Below are 16,269 nucleotides of genomic sequence, written 5' to 3'. Positions count from 1 at the left end.
CTTTGCCCAAATGTTACTTCTAAGTGCGCTTCAGCTCTGTGGCTGGTGGGGTGGGTTTTTTTAAATTGAATTGGGAGATTCACTTCATGGTCAGCTTAGATTCAGAGCTGACAAGTATATCGCAATGTCAATATCTACTGTGAGCCTTGGGGATCCCTAATCCGATAAAGAGGTTTTCTCCAGTCTGTCCCTGAGAAGAAAAAGACTAAAAACAAATCCCCTGGAGTCTCCTAAAGGGTTAACTCTAAAGGGTTAACACACATGCTTCTTGCTAACGGGAGTGTAAACTCTTAGAACCACTGTGGGGAACAGTTCAGCATTAAATCTACTGAAGCTAAAGATACGCATATTCTTAGGCAGATGCAAAAAATAAATTCTTTTGCAACCCAGAGCTCATTGTGCGGTATGAGCTTTGATACATATAAGAAGGAATATTATGAAAATAAAAAGAAAAAGATATGCATGTCCTATGACCCCGAACTTCAACTCCTAAGTTTAGCCTCAAAGAAACGACTGCACACATGCACTAAGAAACGTGGACAAGAATGTTCACGGCAGCCAGTCCAAACTGCAAACATCTATGGGAAAATGCTGGCTACGTAATGTTGCATTCATACAATGCAACACTATACAGCAATTAAAGAATTTTGCCACATGCAACAACATAAAGGCACCTCACATTTATAGTGTTAAAAAAAGAAAGGAGATACAAAGAAATATTCTACGATTCCATCTCCATAAAGATCGAAAGGTAGATAAATCCTCAAGTTTAAGGATTCAGACATTCTGAAGAAAAGGAAGCAAATAGAGACCATGGACGCTTGACAGTTATTACTCTTGAAGACGACAAAGGCGATGGTGATTGAGGAGGATATAACCGGGGTTTCTGGGCACTGGCAGTATTAGCTCTTGAACTTGGTGGCGCTTGTCTTGTGATAAAGCCTTGAGTTGTGTGTTTCATACATTTTTCTGTCTGTCTGTTGTTTTTCACAATTTTTTTTACAGTTTAAAATTTTTTTCTAAACTATTTCTCTAAAAGCAAATTCCTTGTATTTAAAATTTTTATTTTTTGATTTTCCATTATAAAATATAAGCATGAGCATAAGAGAATATTTGAAAAAAATTAGAAAAGTTGGGGAGAAAATGACCTCTAATTCTTTTTCCCAAAGACAAAATAGTATGAACACCTTGGTATATTTCTTTCCACCTTTTTTCTATTACTCGTTTTTGATGTTTTATTTTTCATTTTCATTTTAGATGGCCATTTTAATTCAAATTTACATTTTAATAGTTTTCATTTAACATTATCTTTTCTGCATTTTCAAAGTTAGTTCAAGCCCTCTGCATGATCATTTTCATGCATCATTAAATGACTTACCCACTTAAACAGCATTAGATTGTATCCTCTTTTTTGTTTATAAATAGTGTCATAGTAGAGCTTTTTGTGTACAGTGTTTTCCAAATTTCAAATTATTTCCTTAGAACCGATCCTTAGAAATGGAGTTTCTGCTGCCAAAAATATTACCTTTATAAGGTTCTTAATAAAATGCACATCCTTTTTTCCAAGTCAGAGTTCAAGGATCTTAATGAGTTTGAACAGGCCTACTGTGTGTCCATTTAGAATAGTCCCTTGCAGAACTGAGCCAATTGGTCTACAGCATTGAGCACAGCCCCTCCCTAACTGCTTTCCAGCCCAGCGATACCACTCAGATTGAGTTCGTGCCCCTTCGTCTCTCTTCCCACTGAGAGGCATAGCTTAGGTGTACTTATGTCACCCAGCCAAACTCCTTAAAGGGGCAGCGTTTGAAGTTCATCAGTAAGTCCCTAATGCCAGCACAGCAATTCCAAGGTTTTAGAGTCTTCATTATGAAATGGGAGATCATACATGAAAAGTGTTCAGTATAGTGTCTACCACATGATCAAGGCTCTACAGACCTGAGGCTCTTCCTTCCTTTTCTCTTGAAGCTCATCTATCCTTCCCAGTGGTGACAGGATCAAGGCAGAGAGCATAAAAGGAAGAAAATATTCAGGAAATAAAATAGTGCCATATAAATTGTGACTTCCGGGTATAACTTATGAAGAGGCAACATTTACGAATTGTAATTAGAGAGGCACTGATCCCAAATCTTGCATTCACTTGGATTGCTGCCACTCCTGAAATTGTTACCATTTGAGTTCTCAGAAGCTAAGGAATTGTCACCAGAAGGCAGATTCATTTGCTTCTCCACAGTTTTGTTTGGGGTAGTGTTTCTCCACAAGTGGTTATTGGACTATGTTAGAATCACCTGGTATATTAAGAAGAGCTAGAGGCTGTAACAAACGGTCCCCAAATTTCAGTAGCTGACAGCATAAAGGTGTAGTTATTGCTCATTACATAGCTCAGTGACTGCTGCAGATTGTAAAGGGTGATCTTCCCTACACACTCATTCTGGGGCACAGTTTTCCTTCCATCTAATGTCTCTTCCATCACTAAGGGCATTCAGAGTCCCCTCTGGGATCCTCTGTACCAAAGTGGCAGAGGACAAGAGGAGAAAAAGCCAACTTAGAGGATTTCAAGAGTAGTGTTAGGGACTAATGCTAGAAGTGATGTACACCCCTTTTGCCTATATTCCATTAACCAGGACTCAATTACACAGTCCAACACAGCTGCGAGAGAGGCCAGAAACTGTAGTTTAGCTCTATACAAGGGAAGAAGGAAACAATTTAGTGGTCTCATTGCATATCTAGGGTGCTTATAAAAATTATGCTTTTTACAAAATTATACACACACACATATATACATATATATGCATACACACACACACACACACACACACACACACATATAATATACACACCACCATTTTTTCCCTGATGCTACTAGACCCACCAAATCATAATCTCTAAGGCCTAAAAATGTAAAGTTAAAGCTGATGACTTTTATAGGTACTGAAGTTGGAGCACTGGCCCAAAGATGGCTTTGATGGTTCCAGCACTAACAGTAACACCTCCTCTTTTCCAAAGTCTGTCACTGTCATTTGTTTTACCTTAAATATCAGGCTAGGTCCCCAGAGTATTTTTTTTGCAGATATTTCAGAAGTTGCAACATCTGTAGCATAAGGACTCTCAGGATGGTTTGCCCCCAGTGCTAAGATTCCAACATCCCAGTAAGGGTATGAGTGAGCACGGTGCTTGCCAGGTCTTTTTCTCGCCAGTTTTATTCTTACTCCAACAGAAGCGATATTGTAGGGCTTCACTGAATGACGGACACAAATAAAAGCTAGCTCACACAACTCAGATCTATTTGCTTTAGGAACACTGTTGAGGTCACTTTTTATTTTATGGGTACATCATTTTACGGGGACGCATAGAAGAGGTTTCTCTCTGATGTCAGTACTGCAAACAGTTGTTCTTCTGTGAGAAACCAGTTTGCTTTTATCTGAGACAACATGAATCATGACATTTATTATTGTTTTGTTTTTTTTTGCAACAACGAGGAGGTTTGGAGCCAAAATTTAGAGCATCTCTAGCGAGTGTACAGAATTTAATTCCAGTTACATCTTATTTTTTCATGCCAAATATTCTCATTTACTTATTTTCTTATATTGTTAAAATATATATATTTGCACATGCTACTTGATATCTATTTTGAATGAGTGGGATAGAAATATAGTTTTAACTATTAAGTATGATATTACAGGAATGGTAGCTCATGCCTGTAATCCTGGCACTTTGGGAGGCTGAGGCAGGTGGATTGTCTGAGCTTAGCAATTCAAAACCAGCCTGAGCAACGTGGTGAAATTCTGTCTCTATCAAAAATTAGTTGGGCTTGGTGGCTAGTGCCTGTGATCCCAGCTACACAGGAGGCTGACACAGCAGGATTGCTGGAGTCTGGGAATTTGAGCCTGTAGTGAGCTGTGATTATGCCACTGCACTCTAATCTGAGTGACAGATTGATACTCTGTTTCAAAAAAATATATTGTGACAGAAAAATGAAAAGAACAGGTCCTTCGTCTTTTGACCATATTTTAGCCCAAGGAAAATTTTTCCATAAATGGCATACATGAAGCCTTAATCACTGGGTTTAACCCAGTACTAAGTGAGCTTCCTTAGAGATCTCAGAATAAGTTCATTAATTAAAACCGCATGTACCTTTCCAAGATGGTTCTGTCCCAATCACTTCTTTCCTAAGATGGAATCACCCCATTTTGGGTGCAGAGGCAGTGAAGAACTTAAATATCATCAGAGAGAAATGTTGAATGGACCACTCTGGTCTTTGATAAATTTTGCTCTTAGCTGAAATTTATCCACCATAATGTTTCAATCAGGTGGTGAAAAGAAAGTGAGAAACAGTCAGGTATCCTTAAGACATTGTATGACTATTGTTTAGTAAAAGTTTTCCCACATGGAATTGAATAAGTAAGTCATGGAGCATATTGAGAGAAAGGTATCTAAATGTCCATTCGATTAACTAAAATTTATTAGACACGGTACTTTCAGGTTATTTTCATTACACTCACGCACGGGTGTGCACATACACATGCGGGTGCGCGCACACACACACACACACAACACGAAAACAAGCACATATCCTGGACGGGAGGTATTAAAAAGGTGTGATCCCCTTGCTTTTAGCTTTGAGCAGATGGCTCATGGTTTGAGGCGGTTGTCTCCGCAGGCTCGGCCTTTACCTTCAGCACCAAGGCCAGCGCACCTGGCTCCACGGGGCTCCCAGAACCTTCGCCATTCCGGGACTCTCATGCCCAGAACTGCAATAAAAAACGTTATTTCTCAATGAAATGCACCTTCCTAACTCATGAATTGAACTTCATTCATTGCTTTGCACGAAGTGGCCATTGGTACCAGCAGGACAAGTGTGAGACAAGGAGAAATGAAAATGTCCAATGTATTGGAAACCTGCCCCCTTACACACCTGCACCCACAAGCTCGCACACACACTACCAGATGGTCCACACGTTGGTTGAGTCCTGCTCTCCTCAATCCTCAGGGACCCAGTCCCTCTTTGCACAAGGAAGCACTTAGGAAGAGCATTCCTTTCCTCCAGTCCAACAAAGAACGATTCCTTCACAAGGTTTGGGAGTGGAGGAATGTCAGGGCTCAGGTCTCCGAGTTTCTGAGGTTTATCCTCCCAAGGACCTTTTTATCCTTGAGGTTTATGTATAGTTTTTGACTTTAAGGCAAACAAAAACAATCTACGCAAAAGATTGCCATTCCCAATAAAAGTCCTAATGAAAATCCTGCAAGGAAGACACATCAGACATTGGCTCCTATTTCATGGGTGAGAAAACTGAGCCCGAGAGGTTAAGCTACTTGCCCAAGATAACAGTGAGTCACCAACAAAGACAAACCCCAAAGCTGGATTTCCAATCTTCTTTTCTGCTTGTCTTTCCTCACCAAGATGCATATATTTACCAACTGTCACCACGATCCGCAATTATTCGCCCCTCCCTCCATCCCAATTATCTGAAAACAAAAAGAGTAGAAAATCAAAAATAACATGGAGGTCTGCAGGGGTGTGAGGCCACGGATGGCTGCTGCTTCCTTGCTTCCTTTTTTTTGAAGCCAAAATCAACTCTGCTCTTGCTCGTTGACAGCCCCTCGCCTGAGGCGTGGCTCCTGGCCTCTGCAGGGGTCCGAGCAATCCTGGCGCCTCCAGCTGCCCTCCTCCTCCGATGCTCGACGCTCGCCAGTCGCAGAGCGCAGGGCCAAACTGGGGAGGACCAAGGGTGGCAGGGGTGCTCGCGCCCTTCCCAGCGTTTCTACCAGAGCTGCCCTGGGCGCACTGCACCCATCACATCTTCTCTCGCTGGTTCCGTGCCGCTGCTCTTCCTGGAGCTTGGGGGACCACCGGGAGGCCAAAAGACAACGGGGAGCCTTGGGGCTGTGTCTGAGGTCAAGACTCTGGGCTGTGCAGAGCGCGGAGCCCTCGCTTCCCCAGCTCCCTCTTGGATTAAAGCTCGGTGCCAGCGAGAAGCACAGGGCTCTTTCCGCCACCTCCCCAAGTGCACCCGGGCGCACTTCCATCTGATTAGAATGTTTCTTCAATCTTATTACAATGACAGTAGCTTTCAAGTCATTTATTATGAGAAGAATTTTAGTCTTAAAAGAAAAAAGAGTCCCACTGTAATTGTGAGTTGTAATAAATGCAAACTTCTGGTGCCTCCCTCTGCAGCATGGAAGACAGTAAAAAATGTGTCTCGTCCAAACGCACCCCCTCTCCAAGCCCATTGTGAAGTCAGTCGCCAACAAAGGGGATGTGTGAATATTCAACACCGACTCTTTCACTTTTTACCCCGGAATCCTTGAGTCACCACCCCCTAATTTTTTTTTTTTAATGCGCGAATACCTGTTTAAGTTTTAAAAGCACATGGAAATCGCCCGCGAGCGACCATATAATTTGATTTGCCAGGCAATCTGCAGAGCGATCGCACGTCATTTATAATGTTCATTGAGCATTTTGCCTAATTGTGTCTGTCTCTGAAAGGGCAGCGCACCCCCTCCCGACTGCGAGCAGCACAAGTGGCGACATTCCCATGGAGCGGCCGCGCCGCAGCTTGCTGCATTCAGCGCGGGCGGCCCGGCAGCGCGCTTCCCTGCCCGGACGACCGGGCGCGCCTGACGCTAATAGCTCGCGGCTCAGGTACGAGCGGGCGCCGCATTTGACTCCATTCAATTCACAACCGGCAGCGCTTGCAGGTGTCGCCTTTTGAAACCGCCATTCAGGCGGCCGCTGTTCACTTCTAGCTGCGCCGCGGGTTTTGTAGAAGCGCAAGAATGGAGTTGATTATTCCCGTGCCCACATGCCGCCCCCACACGCCCCCACCCCCGTCCGGCGTGAGGCTTCCCTTGGCCAAAAGAGGCGTTTAATTAGTTCTGGGGCTGCGGAGAGCCAGTATGGCCGACAAAGCCCGGCTCCCCAGGTAACCTGGGTTCCCCGCGGACCCAGGAGGGGGCGCGCGGGGCCGGGGCACCGGCCTAGGGCTGTGCGCTCCCTCCGGCGACACCGCCGCTCCCCTGGCCTCCGGCCCGGTCCCCTGCAGGCCGAGGGTTCATCTGCTGGGCTTGGGGGGCCTGGGCCAGCGCCGCCTGCTGTCCCCAAGTGCGGTTGGCTCTAGGGCGCGCCCCCTCTCTCCGCCTTTCCTTGTCCAGAGCCAGGCCAGAGGGAAAGAAGGCAGTGAGGTTGGCAAAAAGACAGGTGGCCTTGGCGGTCTTGCATGATAGCTGTCCTTCTCCCCTGTTCCCCATTTTGGGGAAACACTGGAAACACTTTTCTCTTTATGCGCATTCGCGTCTCAGCACCGGGTGCTCCAAACCCTGAGTGCACCGCCGTGCTTGGGAAGCAGCGAATGGCTGCCTCGCCACCGCCGCTGCTAGTGACAGTCAGGCGCCAGCGCCAGCCCAGGACGCGCACAACTGCCGACTGCACTGGCCCGGGTCGGAGCCACGGAGGCACCTGCGCCACAGGCACAACCGCACCCAACCCCACCTGGCCTTGGAGGGCTGTGCGCGCCAAGAGGGGATCGTGCCCCAGCAAGCCGGGCCTTTGGCTGCGCGAGGGGGCCCAGGCAGAGTCACCCCGCCGCTCGTGGTGCCGAGGGCAGGACACCGCTTGATACCTTTGCCGCGGGGTGGGCGTCGGCTGCGGGGCAGAGAGCGGGTGTCTCACCTCGACTTATCATTTGATTTCCGCCAGCGTCTGAGGACTGCGCACCCAATTCGTTCCACTCGCTGCGCTCTATGAACCGGCGGCGGAGAGGGCGGGGAAGACCGGGCTGGGGGAGGGCCGGGTGGTCCCATTCCCCCGCCCCCGTCCAGCCGGCCTCGCGGAGCACAAGTGTTGGGATTCCCACGGGCAGGCGTACTCTGCGACTGGAGGCCCGGGCGCCCAGGGCCCAGGAGACGTGGCAGACACAGAGGGGTTTGTAGACACGGTGACCTCCGCGCTCCCGCACTGAAAGGGCCTGAAAGGAGCCGTTTATGGTGCATTACCAGTCAAGGGCTCAGGTACCAGCGCCTTGTGTCAGGAATCGCGGCGGCCGCCCGTGCTGCAGGTGTCTGCAATACAAACGCCCCGGGAGGGGGCGGGCGGGCCGCCCGAGAGGGGGCCGAGGAGGGGCCTAGGCCTGCCGAGGAGGGGCCTCGGCCTGGCCTGCGCCAGCCACTCTCGCGGTTTCGCTCTTGCTCCTCTGCAGCCATAGCAGCAAGCCAGGGATGCAGACAGAGGTCCTAGGGGCTGGGGCAGAGAAAGCTGCAGAGGCCTGGCTGCCCAATCCAGTTCAGTTTCAAGACTAAGGGCAGAAGGAGGTCACAGGAGGCTCGAACCTCTCCGGGGAGGGAGCGCTGTGCCAGGGGAAGAAGCATTTTGCCCATATATTGGGCTGCTTGGGCAACCAGAGGCCTGCCAGAATTTAACTTGAACTTCCCAAGTAGGCCTGCCCTCTCCTTGTTTATCTTCCCGTGCAAAGAAGGGCCTGAGCCCAGGCGTATTTCACAGCTGTTCCTGGTTAAACAGCAGTGTGGCCTTCTCCTCACTGACCTCTCCAATGCCACAGTCATTCCCGGCCCAGAAGAAACCTTGGAAGGTACGTTAGCTTCTTTGGGCTGCACCAACAGCTATGCCTTTAGTGGGTCACTCCTGTACCCCCTGTGCCCCCAAAGCCCTGACAAACCAAGAACTTAACCCCCAACCCACTCCCCCCCTCCCCCTCAAGCTAGCTTCTAAAGTAAAACCTTGAAATACTTTTTTTCCTTGGGGAGGAAATTGTGAATGGAGTTTACTCCGTAGATAAGCCCGGAAAATTCTTCACATGGCCAAAATACAGAAAAAGAAAAAGCACAAGAACTACTGTTTCATAATACTCAGGGCCAACTTGAAGAACAGATGAAGGAGACAGAAATATTGGGTGTGTCTAAAGGGAACTTCAAAAGATTTTAGGGCTTGTCTGTCTTGTCTAATATTAGCTGGAAACTTCCTTTCCTTAATGCAAGTCAACCACCGTCATTACTTTTGTATGTGTCTTCAATTATCAGAATTTGTTTTTGACTAAATCAAAGAAAATGATTTTCTTAAAGTAACAGAAGTTGGTCCAGGAATAAGGAAGTTGGACAAGGATGAGGAAGATGGGTGTGTGTCTGAAAAGGGTTGTTTGGGAGGAGAATAAAGGGACAGAATAGATCCCTCACAGGGTGAAAGTCTTTCCCATCTTCAAAAATAATGAAAAATTACCCCTACTCTTTGTTTTACCACATTCATAACGCTGCTTTTTAAATAAGTTCCCCAGATAGATGTCTCAGTTAAGTTCATTGCCTTTATTCAGACTTCATCACTCTGCACCCCACTCTCATGCTGAAACTGTTTTTAATCATTTTCACCAGCAATTTCCATGTCCCCCAATTTAGGGCCAATTTACAAACGTTAGCTTACCTAAAATTGCAGTAACAGGCCCACCCCACTCATCCTGATGGCAAAAGCGGAATCCTTAGTATCATATTTTCTTCTCTCTTTTTCCAAGTCCCACATTCCATAAGTTCAGAAGTTCTAGTGAGTCTCTTTCCAAAATCTCTCTCCAGTCTGTCCAGTCCCCACCGACCTCAGGCCTTCATAACATCCCAGCTGTTCTGCTGCCATGACCTTCTTGGTCTCCCTACCTGTAATTTTGCCTTGCTTCCATCCATTCTCCACACCATAGCCCCAAGTGCGCTTTCTAATTGGTAAACTGGACCATGCTATCCCCCTGGGTAAAACCATTTGCTAGCTCTCTGTTCCCATATTAATTATATGTAAGTTATAAACGTGCTACTATACAAATCGGCTATACGTATTATAAAGAATGCACAAGACACACAATTTTTCTTAAAAAAGATAGAAATATAGATGATAGTTCTGATAGTTTCTTCCTATACCCCTGTAAGGTTTATCCAGTCTGGACATGACTATCTATACAATGCCAATCTCCATAACACAGTTTACAAGGTGTTCTTTGCTGTAGATCCCATCTACATTTCCATCCTCAACATCCCTCTTTACTTCATCCTTAATAAAAATCCTTTTTAAAATAATTTTTTTGTTCAAATTTCATGAAGATCTTTCTGTTTCATGTTACTGTCTACCTCTGCTCCTCATGATGTCTCCGTATGTTCCATGGAAAAAAGAATCCATTCTATGTACTGTTCTGTTGCTAGTGCTTAATGCTAGCAACAGACAGAACAGTACATAGAAGAGATATTCCAAGCACACTTCCCAGCACAGAATGGGCGCTTAATAAATCTGTTATATACATGAACATAGTGCTTCTTTGAGGCAGCCATGTTTTCTGCGGAGTAACTGGAAATCAGAGAAAGCTGACCATAAAAAAAAAAGGATGAAGATGTGCAGAAGGAAAGAGAAAGCACAGGAAAGATGGAGAAAATGTCCAGCCATCTTTCTAGATCATGGTGTGTTGACTAGAATACAAGTTTAGCTGCTCTATTTTAAAAAGGTTAAAAATATGAAGTGCAAGTTTATTACCTCTCACAAAGACAAAACAAAGCTGGATAGGTATTCCACACCTGGTATGGGCTCTAAATGATGTGGCGGATTTCAGTTTCTTTTATATATTTGCTCATCTATCCTCAACATGTAGCTTTCAACTCATGGTTCAAAGTGGCTGCTCCAACTCCTCCCATTGCCTCAGCATTCCAACCAGTGGGAAGAGGGTGACAACATAGGACATGTATTTCCCCTTCAAAGATTCAGTCCCAAAGCCTGACCTCATTTCTGGTCACAATCCATTAATTAGAAATTAGTTTTATAGCCACACAGAGTTGCCATGGTGAGCAGGAAATGTGGTTTTTATTCTGGGTAGCTATGTGCCCAGCTACAATCCTGGGATGCCATTACTAAAGGAACGAGAAAATAGGTATCAGGGGAGAATCTTCCGTTTCTACAACATTTGGCACTGCTGCCTCTTAAGGCCTCACTACATTCCTGCTGTCAGATTCTAGGAGATGCTCTGTATTCCATGACAAAGCCTCTTTTAAATGTTTAACTTAGTTCAAATTGGCTTCCACTACTTAAAACCAACAGATTGTAAACTAATACACAAAGGTACTGCGTCTCTGTGCAATGACACTAGGTGCAGAATACTACATGTACCAACCTATGTATGTCAGATGGGCTAGGTTTTGCTGCAGTAGCAACCCCCAAATCTCAGCAGCTTCACACAACACAAGTTTATTTCTGGTCCAGGTTACCGTTCTATGAAGGTTTGCAGGGGAACCTTGTTTGTCAGAGTCACTCCAGGTCCCCAGCTGACAGATGTTCTGACCCAAGACTTATGTCCACAATCATTACAGAATATGGAAGCAAAAGAGATAAACTGTGTACTGGCTCTTAAAGCTTCCTCCCAGAGGTACCATGTAATTTTCACACATCTTTCATTCGCTGAGCATGTCATGGAGCCGCATTTCACCTTGAAGGGGGTAGAGAAGCATAAGCTATCATCTGCCTGGAAGAACTAGAGTATCTATGGCTTGCTCTACTGGCTCCCACAACCTAGGTATGGTGGAAGCTTTTCCGGTTAATTTTGTGTGTGTGTGTAAAGCATCCAGAAAGTATAAAATGATCTATATGTACCTTCCTTTCTTCTCTGTTCAAACTTATTCAGCTGAAGAAGACATGTACTCTCTAAGTCCTGGGGACCTCTAAGGCCAATGACAACATAAATCCCTTACATCATTTTAAATCTGGGCAGGGAAATATTATATAACAGATGATGCATTCTCAGCTTTGCTTCCATCTGGGACATCCCTTAACATTTTTAGGAGTCTCTGCATATATTCATAGCACCATCTTGGATTTTTACAAAGGGTTTTTACTCAGGTGTAGTAGACAACAAGCTTCTGAAAAAGAAAAGAAAATAAAAAAGGCCAAGATCAGGAGTGTGTAAGGGTACAGAAAGACATTCTACCATGAGGTGCACACAGGGAAATCTGTTTCTAGGGCTGGCAAAGGCCAAATAAAAGTGAGATTCAATAGACATGAGGAAATCTCTGTCTACCCCCAAAATTTCTTCAAATGACTGCACTAAGGCCCAAATGCCAGATTTAAAAAATTCCCTCCCATGATTTACAGCATTACCTTTCAAGAATACTAATCAAATGCTGGGAAGGGAATGACGTGGTTGCTCTGTGTTGCTCATACCTTAGGGGAGCAGATGTTTTCCTTTATGGCCTCTAGCTGAGACCAATGGCCCTGAAGTAATTGGCTTCTAAAGAGGGCAAAAGGATAATTTGGAGCACTGGGCATTCTTTGAAGACACAGGTCTTGGTGGGGCACCCATGTGTTCACCATGAGGCCACTTCATGTCTGGGATGGGGCTGGGGTGTGGAGGCAGGACTAAGAAAGGAGATGCAAAAAGGCACACTGGAAGGTGCAGAACCCGGGCTGTGCTTGGGGTTGAGTCCCTAAGAGCCCACGGATTTGCTGGGGAAATCCATAGGCTATTCACAGCCCCGGGCTTTGTAAATACCTTCAGCCTCCCAGAAGCACATTTCTGCCCCTCCTCTTGTGGTCATGCTCCTTCAGGACTCGCTTAGCTCAACAGTGTTCCTTTTTCTTTTCCCCCAAGGTGGACTCTTGCTCTGTTGCCCAGGCTCAAGTGCAATAGCACAATCTCAGCTCACTGCAACCTCTGCCTCCTGGGTTCAAGCAATTCTCCTACCTCAGCCTCTTGAGTAGCTGGAATTACAGGTGCGCACCACCATACCTGCCTAATTTTTGTATTTTTAGTAGAGATGAGGTTTCACCATGTTGGCCAGACTGATCTCAAATTCCTGATCTTGTGATCCACCGCCTCAGCCTCCCAAAGTGTTGGGATTACAGGCATAAGCCACCGTGCCCAGCCAACATTGCTCCTTTTATGAAGTTCTTCCTGTCCCTTCATTCTTACAGACTTATACCTCAATATAGCCCCCTCACTGAACGGGATCTAATTAATCCTCTTTATACCAAGAACATGTTAAGGGGGACAGATTGCACATACTCATCTCCATATTTCCACATATGTAACACAGTGACCTGAACATAGTGGATGCTCAAAACACATTCCTTAAAGCAATAAATAAATTAAAACAGGGTGATGTGATATTTTCTCAGTATTTCTGTGTTTATAGCTTCATATATAATGATGAAAAGCAACAAGATTATTCTGCTGAAAAAATACTTTTAAGTGTCCAGGTGTGGTGGTTCATGCAATTTGGGAGGTCAAGGTGGGTGAATCACTTGAGCCCAGGAGTTCGAGACCAGCCTGGACAACATGGTAAAGCCCCATCTCTACAAAAAGTAGCTCTATGTGGTGATATGTGCCTGTAGTCTCAGCTACTTGGGAGGCTGAGGTGGGAGGATGGCTTGGGCCCAGGAGGCGGAGGACATAGCTAGATGTGATCGTGCCACTGCAATTCCAGCATGGGCGACAGAGACCCTGTCTCAAAACAAAACAAAGAGAAAACAAACTTAAGTGATTGTTCAGCATTATATAGGCTAGTACTTTCCAAAGCAAATAAGATCATCTACTGAGGTACAGGAAGAACTTTAGAACTTATATCTTTACTCACCTTCTTAAAATTTCCTTTTGTGCATGTTGAAAAAAGTACCCAATGTATTACTAGTCTTGTTTATGTGCAATTTAAAATATATAAATATTCTCAAGAGGTCATACTCAAAAACGGATAATGATATGGTGCGTTGGGCACAGCTGATCTCCATCTCCCCAACACACACTACTTTTGTCTCTTTCTTTGATAATATTCCAAGTTTTAACTAGAAACATGCCTAGCAACCTCAAGACTGTCTGTCTGCATCCCTTGCAGCTAGATGTGGCCATGTGATGGCTCAGGCTAATTGACTGTGACCAGCCTTGATGTAAGCAACTTTCAGGTCATGTTCTTAAAATAAAGGAAAGTGTGTCCTTTCCTTTATCTTGCTGGCTGGGATGCAGACATGATGGTAGAAGAAGGAGCAGCCATCTTAAACTCAGGGATGGAAGCCATGTTTCAGGAGCATGTTTCAGAGCAACAAGCTGCAAGAAACCTGGACTTCCAACCCATGTAGTCATCATATAAACTTTGGATTGCCTTTGCGCAGCCTATTACATGAGAGAGACATAAACGTTATTTTTAATCACTCTTATCTTTAGATACCTGTTACAGAAGGCAGAACTCTTATCCAAAACAATGCAAGGTGTATAGTCAAAGAAAGAACTTTTAAGTTGATATAGATAATCAAGGCTCAAGGTGAAAGATACCAGTGTAGGAGAACCCTCCAGTTCTTCTTTGGATCCCTGTAATATCACTTCTCATGTATGCTTTTTTCTTTTCTTTTTTTCTTCTGTACTTTACAGAAATTTGATTTAAAACTTATTGATTAGCCACTGAGTGTAAGGGAAGGAATACGGGAACTGGCATTCATTGAATGCCTGCTGTGTATCAGATAATTAACATAAATCGTTTACTTTACTTTCCACAACAGTCCTTAAGGACGTCATTGTTGTTTCTTTTCCTTTCTCTAGCCAATGAAACAAATCTATGCAAGATTAAGTAGCGGATCCAAGAACAAACGACTACAGATTCGGTGAGTCAAATGTCCATGGTTTCCATTCTCTGCCCTTTCAGATGTGTGTCTTACTTTTCCAGCTCTTCCTCTTGAATCTTCTCCCTCTTATTTTACTTCACTTCCTTTTTACTTTCCTTCCCTGTCCTCATTCCTCTCTGCTCTCTACCTCCTGAAGCCAAACATCGGTATTTGGTAATCATCTGAAACAGTATTTCTCAAACTTGACTTTAATATGTGTATATATTCATGTGTGTACATGTGTGTATATTTTTGTACACATACACATATATATGTACTTGTGTATAAAATCTCCACTTTTTTCATAGAAAACAAAACAGGAACCAATAAAAACATTAATGGGCTCTCAGTGGCACATTCAATTATTATTAATATGAAATTACTTAAGTATTTACAAACACTTAGAACATTAGAATAAACTCTTTCTATGCACTGCTCTTGGATAACTACAAAGCCAAACAAAATTTAATATGAAAGAGTTATGTAAATCAGTAAAATTCAAATTAACCTGCATTTAATACGATAGATAATATGACTCTGTCATAGTGACATATGCCACCTACAAAGCTGACATGGCATCAGTTCCTCTCTTCAGTCCACTGTGTGCCATGGGATAGTTCTACCCCAGTTTAATTAAACTAGTATGATAGCTTCGTCTGTCTAGCTTGCTGTGTGTCTGTTTCACCTTTTCTAGGCACAAGCACAATCTCTGTGTGTTTTCTTTAGCCTGCAGTAATTAAAGTTGCACCCTGTAATTAAACATGAATGGAAGCCCAGATTTCGGTCCATGCCCCATGGTAGGACCAAGTCATAAGGTGCTCATCTAGATGTTCCAGCAGTCGCCCATACTTCATTGTCATTGTTTTTTAAAGATTATCATCTAAATGATGTCACAAAATTAAAAAATTATTTTAATAAAGTTGTGAAGCTTTCATTAAAGAAATATGGATCCAGAAAAATCAGAGGCCCATGGAAATGACAGGTCCAGTGATAGGTCCCACAAGGAAACTCAATCCCAGTAATGGAAAGAGTCCCCTTGTTATTGAGGAGAGAAATGGCTATCAATATGGTTCACTGATTACAGACGAATGAGCAGATTGTGAAGCAACTGTGTCCTATAACAAGCCTGGCTTATGCTTCAGATAAGAAGTGAAATAAACACCCTTGGCTTCTCTGCAGAGCTGGGGACAATGAGGGAGTTAGAGTGGGAGAGCCAGCTCCTCCTGGACTCCTGCACTCAGAGCCTTGGAGTCAGTCTAACTGGTGACTTGCAGAGAGACACTGCAGAGGGGAGATGAGAAGAGTTGGCCTGCAGAACACCCCCACCCCCATCACCTCCACCACCCTGAGCACCTTGCTCTGCCTCTACACAAATGATTCTCTTAGAGGACTATACTGTATAAGCAAACTACTTTTCTTTTTCTTTCTTTCCTTTTTTTTAGAGACAGAGTCTTGCTTTGCCACCCATGCTGGAGTGCAGTGGTGTGTTCACAGCTCACTGCAGCCTTAACCTCCTGGGCTCAGGCCACCCTCCCACTTTAGCCTCCTGAGTAGCTGGGACCACAGGTATGATAACTTTTTAAATTTTTGTAGAGATGGGGTCTCACTCCATTGCCCAGGCTTGTCTCAAACTGCTGAGTTCAAGTGATCCTCCTACTTCA

The 16,269-nt window shown here is 44.5% G+C and overlaps 1 long non-coding RNA gene and 1 pseudogene across 1 annotated transcript; one reads left to right on the top strand and one right to left on the bottom strand.

The window, feature by feature from the left end:
• Positions 1-343: 343 nt before the first annotated feature.
• LOC116527280 lies at positions 344-436 on the top strand (annotated as a pseudogene).
• Positions 437-10,521: 10,085 nt separating this feature from the next.
• LOC116527099 lies at positions 10,522-13,094 on the bottom strand. The gene is made up of 3 exons (XR_004258385.1): positions 13,010-13,094; positions 12,742-12,746; positions 10,522-10,560 (listed from the first exon to the last, which is right to left on the bottom strand). It is a non-coding gene; the product is annotated as an uncharacterized LOC116527099 (long non-coding RNA).
• Between the last annotated feature and the right edge of the window lie 3,175 nt (positions 13,095-16,269).

This window comes from Sapajus apella, unplaced genomic scaffold (genome assembly GCF_009761245.1).
Source record: "Sapajus apella isolate SASKATOON/1434 unplaced genomic scaffold, GSC_monkey_1.0 scaffold53, whole genome shotgun sequence".
NCBI classification, from domain to species: domain Eukaryota; kingdom Metazoa; phylum Chordata; class Mammalia; order Primates; family Cebidae; genus Sapajus; species Sapajus apella.
This window is presented reverse-complemented; position numbering and strand designations above follow the sequence as displayed.